General features: G+C 37.2%; 1 long non-coding RNA gene across 1 annotated transcript in view; it reads left to right on the forward strand.

Annotated features, from left to right (window-relative positions):
* Positions 1–9,106: 9,106 nt before the first annotated feature.
* The window catches only part of LOC103878450, a 152,725-nt gene continuing 145,647 nt past the window's right edge, over positions 9,107–16,184 (forward strand). Inside the window, exon 1 of the long non-coding RNA XR_001895984.3 lies at positions 9,107–9,802. This is a non-coding gene — a long non-coding RNA (uncharacterized LOC103878450). The remainder of the gene's footprint in view (positions 9,803–16,184) is intronic.

The following is a 16,184-nucleotide window of genomic DNA, read 5'->3' on the forward strand; positions in this document are numbered from 1 at the left end:
ATTCATAGGAAATCTTAGGGATTTGGAGAGAAATACAGTGTAAAATCATTTCTTTTAATCCTTTTCTTAAAATTATCTAAAGTTGCCTGAGAGTGGACAAGAAAGTGTACACTGGACTACACTGGGGGTATCTTCCTCTGCAGAATGAAGTTAACTTACTCCCACAATCCCCTATTTTCAAATGAACATAGAGTTAAAATGACTATTTTGTGGCAAGTTCTACAAGCTTTAGTGTATACATTTGTATTATGACCACCACAATCAGGTTATAGACCATTTCATCATCCTTCAAACCTACCCTGTACCTACTCTCTACTGCTCCTTTATAAAAATATCCTTCCCCACCCTATCCTCTGGCAACTACTAACCTGTTTGCTGATATTACAGTTATGTCTTTTTGCAAATGTCTTATAAATGGGACCATATAGTATTTAACCTTTGAGAATGGCTTTTCTTCACCTAGCTTAACAACTTTGAGATCTGTCTGAGTATTGTTTATCAGTAGTTTGTTCTTTTTGCTTGCTGAGTATTATTCCATTGTCTGTAACACTGTTTATCAGCTCATTGAAGAACATTTGGGTTTGGGCACATAAGAATATGTAATATCTTAGTTTGGGCACATAAGAATAATGCTGCTATAACCATTCCTGTATAGGCTTTGTGTGAACATAAGTTTTAATCTCTCTAGGGTAAATACCTAAGGGTGGAATTGCTGGGTCATATAGTAAGTATGTTTAACTTTGTAAGAGAGACTTTGCCGTTTTGCATTGCCATCTTCACATTATATGCAAGTTCCAGTTGCTCTACTTCCTCCCTAGCCCTTAGTTTTGTTAGTTCTTTTTGTTTTAGCCCTTCTGTTAGTTGCTTAGTAATATCACATCGTTGTTTTAATTTGCATTTCCCTAATGACAAATGACGTTGGACATCTGTACATGTGTTTGTTTGCCATCTATCTGGTTTCTTTGTATATCTTTTATGATGAGGTATCTGTGCAAACCTTTTGCCCATTTTTTTTTTTTAAAGCTGGATCATTTTCTTACTGTTGAGTTTTAAAGTTCAGGATCCAAGTGATTTGCAATTGATATATTCCAGCCTTTAGCTTCTCTTTACATTCCCTTCATAGTATCTTTTGCAGAACCAAGGTTTTAAATTTTGCTGTTAACATCTATTTTTAAAAATTAATTATGCAGTTGGTGTTATATGTAAGAACTATTTGCTTAATATAGATTTTAAAAGATATTTTCCTATGCTTTCTTCTAAACATTTAACATTTTACATTTAGGTCTATGATCCATCATGATTTAATCTTTGTGGAAGGTATGAGGTTTATGTTGATATCCATATTATTGCATATGGATGTCCCAACACCACTTGCTGAAAAGGCTATTCTTTCTCCATTGAATTGCCTTGAACCTTGGTCAAAAACTAATTGGCATATTTGTATAGGTCTATTTCTGAACTTTCCATTTTGTCTTATTGAAGTAGGAGCCTTACCCCTTCGCTAAAACCACAATGTTTTGATCACCAAAGCTTTATAATGAGTTTAAAATTATAAAATGTGAGTCCTCCAACTTCCTTTTATACCAGAATTGTTTTGGCTAGTCTAGGTTCTTTGCCATTGCGTATACATTTTAGAATTAGCTTGTCTATAACTATAAAAATAAGCTAGCTGCATGAACTAGCTAATGGAGACAGCCCCGTTCTCTCCTTTTATCAGATAGCATAATTATCTGATAAAACAGTCTGGAAAGATCAAGGAGAAACTAGCATTGCCTACATTTACAAGAGTTTGAAAATGGAGGGGCACTGATTTCTAAGGAGGCCGAGCCACAGACAAAGCCTGGGTTGCTGAAGCTTGCTCATACCACTTGATCATTCACATTGATGACTTCAGATCCTTTCCTCTTGACTTTTTTTTTTTCTTTTGAAATGAGAAGCAAAGTAACTTAATGGGCACTCAACAGTGTTCAAGTCTTAGTTCAAGAGTGCTGAGTAATTAGTATAATGTACACGAGGAAAACACTAAGATCCTACGATTTTTCTGCTGTGGCATTAGAGGTTGGAAATTATTAGTAAAATAATGGTACAATAAGAGCTATTCCAGTATTTTCCCTTTATCTGCTTTGTCCAGTAAATAAGCCTGTTTTCTTTTGGAGTGCCTGTTTCTAACATATGCATGACATGGCAAGAGGTACTTGACGGAGGCTGGAATTTTTAGCTCGGTCGTGATCTAGTGACCCATTGGTAAGATGAGAATATCATCAGATTAGGGGTAGGTAGGTATTTTTGTGAGAATAAAACTGGAACATAGTAACCACTCTGTGTGTTGTGTACCAGCTATCTCTTACACCCTGTTTCTGATTTTCTCAGCTTCATTTTTCAGTGGATCCAGCTGCACTATGGGCCCTAACTTCACACAGATGTGATCTAACAGTGTCTCACCTCATACTATCTATCTCACCTCTGCTTCAGGGCTTTCCTATTCACCAAGAGCCATGGAACACTGGAAGATTCTGAAAGTCAACAAGAATTAATGCTCTGTGTACCAAACATTTTGATGGGTAGGAGCTAGCTGAAAATTGTTTTTCTTTCCCCTTTCTCTGTGTACTCAAAGAATGGTCCTGAGATGTAGCTTATATGGTTTCTCAGAGGAAGGTCCCAGGAAATCAAGCAATCAATTGCATTTATTTTCAGCCACCTGATGACACATTTTCAGTTAGCTTCCACTGCATCCATCTTTCCTTTACTCCCTTTGTCTCCTGCTTCTATTCTCGGGTTCTGCAGTCCCTAATTGCACATTAGCACTTAGAGCTATATCTAATGTTTTATTTTCTGGGGAACCTTGGCCAAGTAGCAAAATAACATCATTACTTAATTAAGAGGCCCATGTGAAGTATAATAAAAGATGAGGTAAGCATTTCCAGTTGAATAGAAATATTACATAATTATGTTTAGTTTAATGCAATGAATTTTGTTTTTCCTTTCCTTTCTAATTTAATTTTGACTTTCCCCTTTTCACTGCTATACACTTAAGGGAATTCTGGTCTTCTGCTTTTTAACAGGTATGTGCTCAGGGAATCTGTGCTCAATAAATAGTTGTTAATTACTGTGGGGTTGTTTTAATAAAAACTTAAGCAATATGTAATATGGAGGTAAAACTGATTTTTATGTCCCACCAGAATTACATAACACATTACAAACAGAGTTTATAACATCTTTGGGTCTTTAAAATAGTCGTGTGAGGTAAGCGGGTTTATTTATCTTACACAGGCTGGTAATTGGGGTTCAGGGAGAAAAAGTAACTTGCCTTAGATCACAGAGGAGACAATTGTTAGAACCAGAGTCATGAGTCTACTAAAATTTTGTTATTTCCCCTTGGTCTCTTTTCTATCAAGAGTTTGAAATCACTGGGTCTTGTAAATTAGTAAATTTAGATTGAATACCCTTATGAACAGTACCTCTAAATACAGTCTGATGTTTCCACTGATGATGTTAAGAATTTTCTAGTTTATACAATGTAATATAACATATGTATGTAACAATGTGAACTTGAAACGAACGAATCAGTTCTATAACAGAAGCAAGTTGCATTTCACCTAAGCTTTCATCTTGACATATCCTATGCCCTTTTATAAGTATTTATGATTCTGTCTTATGTATCAAGAAAATACGCTTTTCAAAGCTCTTTGTTTCCCTCCTTCAATCCTTGTACTTCCTCATTAATACTTTCATTGGAAAAAACTGAGATTGGCTATTTTTGCAAATAAGAGATGTTTCTGTTCTGTTTGATGAACATAGTCTTGTACTACAATAAGAAAAGTTAGGTTCACAACTCAGATTTGTTGTGATATAATGAGATATATAGGCATAATTGACATATTAAATGCACGTACATTATAGTATATAGCATGTACAATATATTTTAGATAACTATATATAGTATTTATATTTTTATATGTTTGATATATCTGGGCTAATCTTTGTATTATAAAAATTAAATACTATTAATATAAAATATTTTAAAAGGTTTTTGACAAACTAAGTTAAATGAAGATACAGTATTTCTTTACTGTAGTATGCAGCATATTTTTTCTCTTTTTGATGGCTGGCATCTGCTTTTAGCTGTGAGATTTCTCAAATGATAGTTGAAGTAATAATTAGTTACTGCCTAGGTATCAACAAATCCTACTTCAATACTTCCTGTATGTACAATAAAGGAGAAACCGAAATATTTTTTTTCTGTGTGTCAACATTCTCACTCCTCGTAGTTCATTAAATCAAGATGATATAAATCCCCGAAGACTGAAGTACAAATTTTAGAGCCGTATTGATTTAACCTTCCCTTTGTAAATATTTCATAGTTCTATAATGTGCAAATGCAGTCACTCACAGAACAAAGGATTCTACTTTTCTGTTTTTATGCAGAGGGGGTAGCTGACAGCTTTTATTATACCATTTAGAAAATAATACATATGAAAATGTGTAAGGATATTTTGCCATTATTATGGATGTCAAGAAGAATTGATGAAACACTGTTTTTAAAACAAGATTTTTGTAGAGAATACTTTAAATGTGTCATTTTCCAAATATAAATCCATTTACCTTTTATAATTTAAATTTTCTTACTGTGTTTTAAAATTATTTACTGGCTCTTCTCAAATAAAAGGCTTTATTTGTTGGCCTTTTATCTCCCGCTCATTGACACTATGGAGAAACTTAGGATTTAAATATGTAATATTTGAGTTACTTGCATAACAGCACACTGTGAAATCGTGGTGGTACAGAAATAAATATTTCATTGAAGGATCCATCAAAGAAAAAGTAACCTTTCTCAACTGAGGGTTGGAACTAGGGCTGTAAAAATGACAAATATGTTACACTACTGTTTAATATTTTCTCTTTTTAAGCTTTATATAAAAATAAAGCCATAGTCAACACAGTGAATACTGATGTGTCAAGATGTAACAAAATTAGTTTTCTAATTTTGATGCCATAGAGATGGCATCAAAAGGAAGATGATTATTTTTTGATTTTAATACTTACTTTGCTAGGAAGGAGGCAGAGAAAAATGGATATATGAGTGAATGGTAAGACCCTGGTATTATGTGATATCACTGTGAACTGCTTTCATTAAACTAAAAGTTTGGTAATTACCACACACACACAAACACACACACTTTAGGAAAAGAATATTGTAGACTTTTATAAACTAGCAACTGAGTGCACTGAAACAGGAATTCAGTCTACACCAAAGCAGACTGTATTCAGAATTCGAGGAGTACAGTGATGAGGTTTACTTATAAAGACAGAGTTTCTGCAAACAAGAACCAGGGCTTTTCACTACTGGGAAAACTTTGATTGGCAGACTTTTCAGTACCTAATTTATGCTGAATTTTATCATATTATTTTTCCATGAAAACATAATACAGATATGCCAAAGGAAGACTAATTATATTCCATTGCTTGTACTCTTACTTTTTAAGACTGTATGGATGATTTTTATTTCTGTATCAGTGTTGCATGTATGCAAATGCTCACATATATGTGCAGTGTGTGGTATTGTACCATGTGGTCTCATTTAAAACGAGTTTTATTTTCTTGGAGACAGTTTAGGCTTCACTGATCTCAATATTTCTGATAATTCCTTCATAGTGCTTTCTGTAGATGTCCACATTTTGCATCACATATTCAAGGTAGAGCATAGTAAAAACACAGCTACTTATAAATGTTTCTACGTGCCTGTCTCTTTAATCACTTAATATGAACATAAGAAATCTCTCTGTTTAGGAAACATAGCCATTTTGTTATCTCAAAGACTACTTTTTTTTAGTTATTTTCAACACTTTCCTTCATACATATTTCCAGGTCAACCCTTGGCTATCTGTTCTCCCAATCTATTGTAATAGCTGAAATACAGTTACTTATTTCATTCACATTTACAATGTGCCAGATATTATCTCCTCAAGGTAAGTTTGGACATAGAAAGACTTGTGTCCTGAGGACAATATGCTTTACTTCTCTGCATATCTCACTCAAGTTTTTAAAGTGTTCAGGCATAATGTTCACTTCTTAGAAGAGAAAAATGACTTTACCTGGGCACTTGGAAAACATATATCTATGAGAGGAAAAAATGCATACTGTGGGTGTTTATTTATTCAACATTCAGATGAATGTCAACAAATTTTAATGGAACGCCTTCTACGTACCGGGCAGTTTCTAGCCATTTGGGAACTGTGAAGAGTAAACAAAACAGATAAAAATATCTGTCCTCTCCCAGGAGCTTGCATTCTCCTGGGGGAAATGGTCAATAAACACATAAGTCATTAAGTAATTTATGTGGTATGGATAAGTCCTATGGAAGAAGAATTATTAGATCAGGATAAGGGCAATCAGGGATGATGGTGGGCTGTGACACTTTTCACTTTTACATGGGAGGATCAGGACAAATTCTCTTGGAAAAATGAGCTCTGAGATCTGAAGGAGGCAGGAGAACTAACCAAGCAGGTATTTGAGGTGGGACAATTCAGGCAGGAGAAACAGCTAGTACAATCTGGAGGAGACAAACACAAAGAAGGCCAGTGTGATTGTAGAGCTGCTGAGGGAAGTAAGAGAGGGAATACAATAAAAAAAAAAGGCCACTGAGTGATCTGATTTACAGTTTAAAGGAATCTTCTGGCTGCTGTGCTGAGACTAGACCTTCAAGGGGGAAGAGCAGAGGTAGCACATGCGGAAGGTGGCATCAGATAGGCAGGTGGAAAATGATGGTGACTTAGACTTGGGTGGCAGCAGAGCAGGTGTTGGAAGTGAACAGATTCTGAATATTTTGAACATCTCCAAAGTTCTTGACACTGGGATGGGAAAGAAACTGAGGAGTTGAACATGATGTCACAGCTTTGGCATAAACCATGGTGAAGATGGAGTTGATACCAACAAAACTGTAGAAGACGGCAGGTGGAGTAGGTTTAGGTGGGGAAGGACTAGGAATTCTATTTCAGACAACCAAGTGGAGAAATAAAGAAATCAGTCGGAGCTGAGTCTAGGCTTCCCAGAAAAAGGTATGGGCTAGAGATTTTGGGTTTTGATTCATCAGTACATGGAAGAGATAAGTGAAATAAACCAGACACAGAAAGAAAAGTATTGCATGATCTCACTTACATGTGGAGTCTAGGGGGAGAAAAAGTCAGACCTACAGAGATAGAGAGATAGAGAATATAATTACTACAGATGAGAGGCAGGGAAGCAAATGGGAAAATGTAGACCAAAGAATACAAAGTAGCAGATAAATGGGAGGAAAAAGTCTGGAGAGCTAAATACAACGTAGTTGTAGTTTACAGTTTACAAAATTGTAATGTGTTGGAGATTTTTGTCAAATAAACAGATTTTAGCTGCTCTTGTTAGAAAAAGTAACTATGTGAGATGATTAATATATTAATCTGCTGTACTATAGTAATTATTTTGCTATAATTACTATAATGGATTATTTATTATCCATATGTGTTCCATACTACCATCTTATAAACTTTAAATATATACAATAAAATTTATTTTTAAAAAACAAAACTAGTTTGGATGAGATCACAAATGGGTGTGAGTGTTGATAGAGGAAAGAAGTGGCAAATAAAATGTTGAACCACCGTTACATTAGCAGGTTGGCGAAAATAAACTTTTCTTCTTTCAAAAAGATGTAGAAGGTGAAATAGATGAAAAACCAAGACAGTGTTTTGTCCTGAGAGCAAATAAAGTATATCAAGAAAGAAATGATCAATTGTGGTACATACTGCTGACAGGTCAGGAGAGAAGAGGAATGAGCATTAATATTTCAAAAACTTTAGCAGGTTCAAGTAAAATCATGTAAGGAAATTCCTTTTCTTTGCAAGAAAAATACCAAAAAATTTTGAGAAGTAGCAGCACTATCATCATGAAAAACACATCTTTGGAATCAGATGGATCTGGGCTTGGGTCCCAGGGCTGATCCTCATTAGTTTGTGACTTTAGGACAGTCACTTAGCCTTCATGAACCTCAATTTCCTCATCTCTACAAAGCAGATAATAATACCTCCTTCATAAGGTGATTGGGAGGATGAAATATTTAAGTGCTGGCCTTTTTTCTGACATATGAGGAATGCTGGCAAATGGTAGTTGCTAACAGTTATTGCAATTATAGTCATAATTACTCTTAGTGCTAATAGTCAAGGCCACCTCACATGTGGTCCTATCCCACCTACCCAAATGTTCACTATGGTCCTGCGGGATCTTTTGGGTCCAAAAATCCTGTTCATCATCCCCAGAATATTCTTTGGGTGTGTGGTTTTTTTCCCCCCCTCTTCCACTGTTAGTCTATGTATTATCCTCAAGTTAGAATACCTTCCATCCATCTCTGACTATCAGGATCCTACTCATTCTTCAAACCGTTGCTCAGTCTCTGCTCTCTTCTGGGAAGGTTCCTTTATCATCCCAGCCAGATGCAGCCTTAATCTCCTCTGAACTAATCTAACACTAATAACTGCACTATCAATCTACCTTCGATACACACTGCATCAAGAAGACTAATCTGTTTACATGCTTTATCTCTCCAAACTGCAGAGCGAGTTCTAAGAGGTTAGAGATTTCTGTGCCTCTTCAAAGGCACCATTATGGTAATTCACACAAACCCTCAATGTTGGTTGACAGATGATGATGCCCTTCCCTGGGGCTGCTTTCATAGGAGGACTCCGCTCTTCTTTGGAGAGCCAGAGTTTAGATTCTTTTCTATTATTACTCAAAGAACCTTTTGAAATTTAGAAGTCTTTCTAAAGAAGGTGTTATTATGGTAAAAAAGAAAAATGCTGTGAGACCTTAGGTAAGTAACTGTACTTCTCAGGATTAACAGGGATAATAAAAAGGTGATCTTTAGGACTGAATGAGAAAGTATATGTAAAAATGCCTAAGATACCCAACACAGAGAAAGACTTAATTATTTGCTGTTATTATTTATTAAAGTACATTTTTGTATACAATTTTGTTTCTAAAATATGAGTATTTCAGACCCAGATTTAAGTACAATTTAGTAGGGTCCTTTTCTGTGCTAGGTGTTTTTTTTTTTTTTTATGTTGGCATATTTAATTCCTAAAACAATCTTACAAAGTTTGAAAAGTTTTTTCTTTTTAAATAATTAAGCCATATGATTTTCAGAATGGCTAAGCAACTTGCCTAATGTCACACATTTGATGTCTCCAGATTCCAAGTTTCGTGTTCTTTCATTTACATTAATAATAATTCTAATATGAGTACTTCATATGCACTGAATTTGAATAGAGCATTATACTCAGTTAATCATGTATCACATCATTTTATCACCAAAGTACACCTATGAAGTTGCTGCCAGTGACTCCACGGAGATTAAAGAGTGTCAAGTCATTGCCCCAGACCACACAGGTAGAAGTTGTAGAGCAAGGATTTAAGGCCAAATAGTTCTAATTTTTCTGCTGGTGGTTGTCCTACTCCTTTACAACATCCATCATTTCAGGGGCTTATTCTTACCAAATAAGAGTCAATGTGAGTAGGGGGGAACATACACATTTTGTTTCAATGTGACACTGTAGATTGCTCCTAAAATGTCACAGGCTGGGAACCACTAACCTAAGATCTCCTTTTGATTTTTAATTGAGTCGCTCCTGAAATGTCTTCAGTATCTTTAACTCCATGTTCTTTCTCTTCTTTGCTTCAGTAACTCCCATGCATTCTTCAAGCCTTAGAATAACTGGAACCTCTTCTGAGAAGCTTTTCTTTCTACTTTCCAGTCTCAATGGGTGCTGAATTTCAGGTGTGTGCCCTGGGCAAATCTCTATTACCCATCAGTCACAAAGTTCTCCCATTGTTTTCCCTCCACTAAAGTAGGTCTTTAAACTTCTACCATAGAACCTAGAACATGAAAGGTGCTTAAATAAGTTTGTCCACTGAGCAATTAATAAAAATTACTTCCTATTAGCATATTTTACTATTTTTCTGGAGTCAGTGATTTATTCTCAAGCAAAACATTTCTTTTCTCTACCATTGGATCGTGCTTCTCCTCTGCTCCCTACTCTCGGGTGGTTTCCCCATCTCATCTGTGTTGGGAGCAAGAACATCATTTTGATTAAGGAGATTTTATCACATCATTTTGAATTTCCTATGTTACTTCTTCTTTTTCTTCTTTTTTTTTTTTTGACGGAGTCTCGCTCTGTCGCCCAGGCTGGAGTGCAGTGGCATGATCTCGGCTCACTGCAAGCTCTGCCTCCCAGGTTCACGCCATTCTCCTTCCTCAGCCTCCCGAGTAGCTGGGACTACAGGCACCTGCCACCATGCCCAGCTAATTTTTTTGTATTTTTAGAAAGGATGGGGTTTCACCATGTTAGCCAGGATGGTCTCCATCTCCTGACCTCGTGATCCGCCCGCCTTGGCCTCCCAAAGTGCTAGGATTACAGGCGTGAGCCACCGCACCTGGCGCTTTTTTATTCTTAAGCTACCAGCATCTCTGCTCATTCTGGCTTTGGCAAGTGACATTTTCTCCAAAAATGAGTTTTGTCCCTTTTTGTTTTTATCTGAATTCCTGGTTGGCTTTGGCTTTGTCTTTGGGTGGTGTGTGTGTGTGTGTGTGTGTGTGTGTATATATATATATATATATATATATATATTTTTTTTTTTTTTTCTAAAACACCTCTTGATTAGCTAAAACCATGTCCTTAACTCTCATTAACTTGATATGGGATGAGAGTAAGTCATCAAGTCAATGAGCTTTTCACTCTGATTTTCCAGTGGTGTGTGTTTTAGTGGCAATATGATGTCCACTGGGGCGGTTCAAAAATTATAAATAACTTGGTCAGTTTGTAGACATAATTTTAATTAAAAATTTTCATCCATTTAGCTCTATAAGTCTTACTAAATTTGAAGTATTAATATTGGGGGTAAGAATTAAGAAAGAAGGCATTAAAGGTATAGAATCTACCTTTTTAAAGGCACTATAAAGCACCTTCCTAGAGGCAGTTTCTTCAGAGTGAATAATACAGCTGGAGTGTCATTTAGCTTAAAGCCCTGGCAGCTCACTTTTCTGGCTGTAAGGCATAATTATGGCGTTGGACACAGTGCATTGGCTACAGTAGGGATAATGCTTGCAAGCCTTTCATTTATGTGGTTTGAAGTCAGAATGAAGTTCTCCAGATTCCTTTTTGATGCTTATCTCTAGACAGATCCTTTCCATTAATTGGTGTATGCTTTCCCTCAGTGGATATCAGTTGAGAAACGTAAATGTTAAATGACTCACTTTCATCCCAGAGAACATCTCTCACATTTTAGAATGAAACATCATAATTGAGAATCAACAACCTTTTTATTTTGTTCCTAATGGACAATTAAAGCCAAACTCTTAGGAACTTGACATTCTTGAAAACCGCCACATGACTTGATTGAATCTATTTCTTGAATGTTGAATTAACATAAAGACATTAAAATCTAGAGAGTAAACGATCAAGATGAGAAAACTTGAGGCATAAAATAGGGTGAAATCTGAATTATAGAAAAAGTTCTTAATTGCTTGAAAGATACAATTTACAAACTATTATCAGCTGTCAAAGATGATTATGCTTAACATGGGGTTTGTGTGCGGCTCAGGGAAGATCCATGAAGAATTCTGAAATTATGGTTTAGTCAAATGATGGCAAATAGATTTTTCACTTGTGGATCAACTCAGGATGATTGGAGGAAGCTTCCAGGAATATTTTCTTTATAAAAGACCTAGAAGTTGCTTCTGTCCTAGTGGGGAAGAGTGTGCTATGGGTAAGCAGCAATGTGTATATAGTGGGTGCAGGAAGTGAGAGTGACAATATACATACTACCAGCTTGCAGTTGTGGACCTGAACAAAGCCTCTGGTTGGTTCTGGAAAGATCATAAATACATTTTACTACTTCCAAAATTATCTAAATATATTCTGGATGTTTCCTTACTAATCCTGATAATTATACTCCCATAATTTATCTTAACTCTCCTGTTTCTCAGATTAAATTTGGGGCAGACATCTGCAATATGCCAACTAAATGCAGAACAGATTATAGATACTTCGAGCTCTTGAGTTATCTTTACTCGGACTTGGTGATAACAGGAGCGAGCTTGTGGGGCCTTCTGTATCTTATCTCTTTGAAGGACCTCTTTGGCAGCAGGTGACGCATATACCAATGTGTTGTGTTTTTGTTACAATGGTCGCCTGATAATAGCAGAAGGCTGATGTTTGTACTGTGTGGGCATCTCCAAATATCAAATACACATACTATAAGGCTATATGTCAGAGTCTGTTTTAGGGGTTCACTGGCTTTGAGCTACAATCAAGAAATAATAATCCTTTTCTTTAGCATAATATCCCTCGGGTCATGTTTATAGCTTAAATCAACAAGCTCCAAAATGGACTGCTCTACTGTGGTCACCCTGTAAAAGAGTCTTCTATCCACTACTTGTATATAGATGCTTCAGGGGATCTTTCCAGAATCTGCTCCCAAATTTAATGACTGACACAAGGCAAAGCTGTTTTCTTAGGAGGCTGACTCCTGAAAGGTTGTTGTATTGTAGACTCCAGTTTTGCATGATCAGACTCCTGTGATAAAATGTGCGTGCACATGGTCAAAGAGCAGTGGACATTTACATTTCTAATTTCCCTCAGTAAACTACAGTGAATCTCCAAACATGTCCCACATCTGTCCTCTCTTTTTGCTTCTCTTTTCCTTCCTTTTTCTTCCTTGCTTTTCTCACCCATCTCTCCCTTTCTCCTTTCCTCCCCACTTCCTTATCTCCCTACTCTCTCCCTTCTTGAGTAAATCAGTTAGTGAAGAATAAAAAGTAGACATCATTTGTCCCCTATCAGCTTACTTTCCAGTTGAGGAAACGTTGACAGAATAACATAATGAATTTATAAAACATAAGCAAGAAATGTGCACTGCCTCAAAACCATGTGCACGAAGCCATGAACTGGTCTTGAGGATGTACCCAGCATTCAGTTTTCATGAAGGCATCTATGACCATTCTTGCTTATTGCCTGGTTTTTGCATTTACAGCTAACGGCATGAAAAAATAAATGCTAGGAAATAAATATCCCCTCTTCAAACACATTTTTTTTACAAGTTTTTTTCTCTAGTTCTTTTGATTCATCAAGTTAATCTCAAAATTGTCGTGGGGATCATTTCCAAAAAAAAAAAAAAAAATAGATCTGTTGATGTTTGACAGACACAATGGCCACAGTAGATAACTGAAACCTGATTCAGAGAAAAAGTAATTGTTTTAAACACATCTCCCTCCCTCCTCCTTCCTGCCACATGTATGTCCGCCTTCTGGTAATTTTGAAAATGAACTCAGCTGAGTGTATTAGAAGACGGGTTTCTTCCCCACCCTCTCTTTCTAGGATTAAAGTGTTTGGTTTTAACAAGAACTTCAGAATTAATCTTTGTGTATTCCTTATCTTGTCTTGCTCCGCTGAGCTTTTTAAACATAAATGCCCTGAAGCAGCACGCCACTTGTCTTAAAACTCTGGAGTCTCGGAGCACGACACAGGGTTCTCTTTACCACAAACTACTAGAAACAACTCACAGGCCTCTGTTTCTTTCTTGCACTCTGCAGGGACAAACCATCCCCTCAGCCCACATCCCTGCCCTCACTGTCCTCACATCTGTTCCATCAACAAAATCATGGATATTGTGTTTAGGTTGTAATGCCTAATGGTTAACCAGAAAAACACATGACCTATTGTAACAGCCTGGGGGCAAAACAAACCAACAAAAACTTCCCACAAAAGCATACCCCAGAAGGGGATCTATTGGCTTTTTGTACCAGGAATGTGAAAGCCCAGGAAAGGTGCTCAGAGTAAAAGGTTCGTTCCCATTCTTTACTCTGCAGTAGGAGGCCATGGAGCTATTTGGTATACAATTTTGTTTTACAAAATTCTGGGAAATGAATGGAACCTGTGAAGAGAAGCTTTAGACAAATTAGAAACAGCAGAGTTTATCTGAACAAAGAATGATTCATGAATCTTGCAGCACTCAGAACCGGAAGAGATTCAGAGAGTTCTGCTCTGCAAGTGGGCCGTGAGTATTTATAGACAGAAGAGGGAAGTCACGTACAGAAATAGTTCCGTTGGTTACAGCTGGGCTTTTGCCTTATTTGCGCATAGCTGATCCGTTGGCAGCCTGTGATTGGCTGAAGCTCCGCTGCTTCTGATTGGCTTAGACCTATCTGTTACACAAAAATGTACTCCTAAGGTAGGTTTCAGTTTGTCTAGGTACTAAGTTCAGTCGTAGTTCCTTAAGTAAAGACGCCGAGTTCAGAGATGACCTTAGGCCAAATTTAATTTAATACTTTGACACCACCATCCCCGCCCCAAAATATATTTTACAAATGAGACAGTGTAAAATAATGGGAGCATTTTGGAGTAGGGCCATTTTTGAAGAGTAATTGTTAAATGATGCAATGTGTTTTAATGACTCATCTACATGATAACAGGCTCCCAGCAAGTCTCAGGCCTCCTGGGTCTCTCTCTCTGTGCTCCACAAGATCTCTAAGGAGAGAAAAGGCATGAATAAAAAATGCTGGAGAGAGCTTCTGTATGCTCCGTTGCTCTCCTAAGGCTCGTCTTCCCAGCACCTCTTTGGGGTTCTCATAGACCTGCTGACCTTGTTGTTATTAGCCTGTGTGCACCAGCATCTCCAGTAATCGGTAAGTTTCTTTCAGCATCTTTTAAAGCTGGGCATATGGCATTTGGTAATATGAACAGGAGGAAAGCGGGAGGAGAGAGAAGGAAAGAGAGGAATTTAGACTTGACATTGACAGTCCTGTGACATCTGGCCTAGCTGTCTCCTGCTCTGCAGATGGGGTTACTTGTACGTCCAGCCCTACCCCAGAATCTGAAAGCGGTCAAGGCCCTGGGAAGTGAGTGTACTGTGAGCCTTGGGTTAGTAAATTAGTGACTCAGCTCTGAGTCAGGTTAGATGCTAATTGTGCTGTGATCCTGAACACCTGGGATCCTGGTGCCAGACCAGATGACTTGCTTCCTTCTGAGTCCTTCAGTAACCAGTACCTTATCTTGTCTCCTGATTACTCTGTAATGGCATCCCTGACTTGAACTCTAGTGACTCAAAGTCATATAGGAAGTGCCTCCATGATCTCGTAGTTTTCAGAGTTGGATTTAATTCTGAACCCAGTTTTCTCAATCTTGAATGTTTAATAACTCCACCCAGAGTTCCCTAACAAGAGTCATTCAGCTGCAAGACTGTAGCCAGTTTTGCACTGTTTCCTCTTTCTTTGATCCCTTGATTTTTTTATCTACTTGAAAAGAATTCTAAGCTCATTGACATTTGCAAGTAATGCAAATAATGCTTAAGGCCTGATGCTCCTTTTCTAATATCAGTATGGGATTAACATTAGGAGATATTCCTGAATGCCCCTCTGCCAGAAAGAGATCTTTGCTCTGGCTTCTATATTTATAGAATCTGACATCTAGAGCCTGGGTACACTCCTAATCTCGATGTTTCCAATTCCCCAGCAAACAGAATTGTAAAAATGCCACCCAGCATTCCACATGCTAATTCCCAAAACCTGTGATTATAATGAGAGATTAATATCACTTCCATGATTTTGTTATGTTATATGGCACAGATGACCTTGAGTTAGGGAGATTATCCACCTAGGCAGGTCTCCCAATCTCACAAACCCCTTTAAAAGCAGAGAATTTTCTCCAGCTGATCAGAGAGGTCAGAGAGATTTGAAGTTGTCTTGCTAATTTAAAAGATAGAGGGGGCCACACGCCAACAAATGCAGACAACTATCTTACCCACCTCACAGCCAATAGCCGGTTAGAAAAGGCAGACCCAGTCTGACCTCCCCAAGGAACTGAATTCTGCCAACTACTTAAATAAATGTAAAAGCAAATATTTTTTTCCAGAGCCTCCAGATAAGGACCCATCCAATGACACATTGATTATGGCCTTACGAGACTCTGAGTATACAACCCAGTTCAACTCGCTGGGATTTCTGACTTACAGAAATGTCAGCTAATAAATGAGCGTTGCTTTAAGCTGCTAAATTTGTGGTAATTTGTTAAGGCAGTAAAACGAATATTCTCTGTCTTCCTTCCTACCACTGAAGCCTTAGTGGAAATAAATTGAAGTTGAAATAAAAGCATTTTAAGTCTGTG

Source organism: Papio anubis, chromosome 13 (genome assembly GCF_008728515.1).
Source record: "Papio anubis isolate 15944 chromosome 13, Panubis1.0, whole genome shotgun sequence".
In the NCBI taxonomy this organism is placed as follows: Eukaryota; Metazoa; Chordata; class Mammalia; order Primates; family Cercopithecidae; genus Papio; species Papio anubis.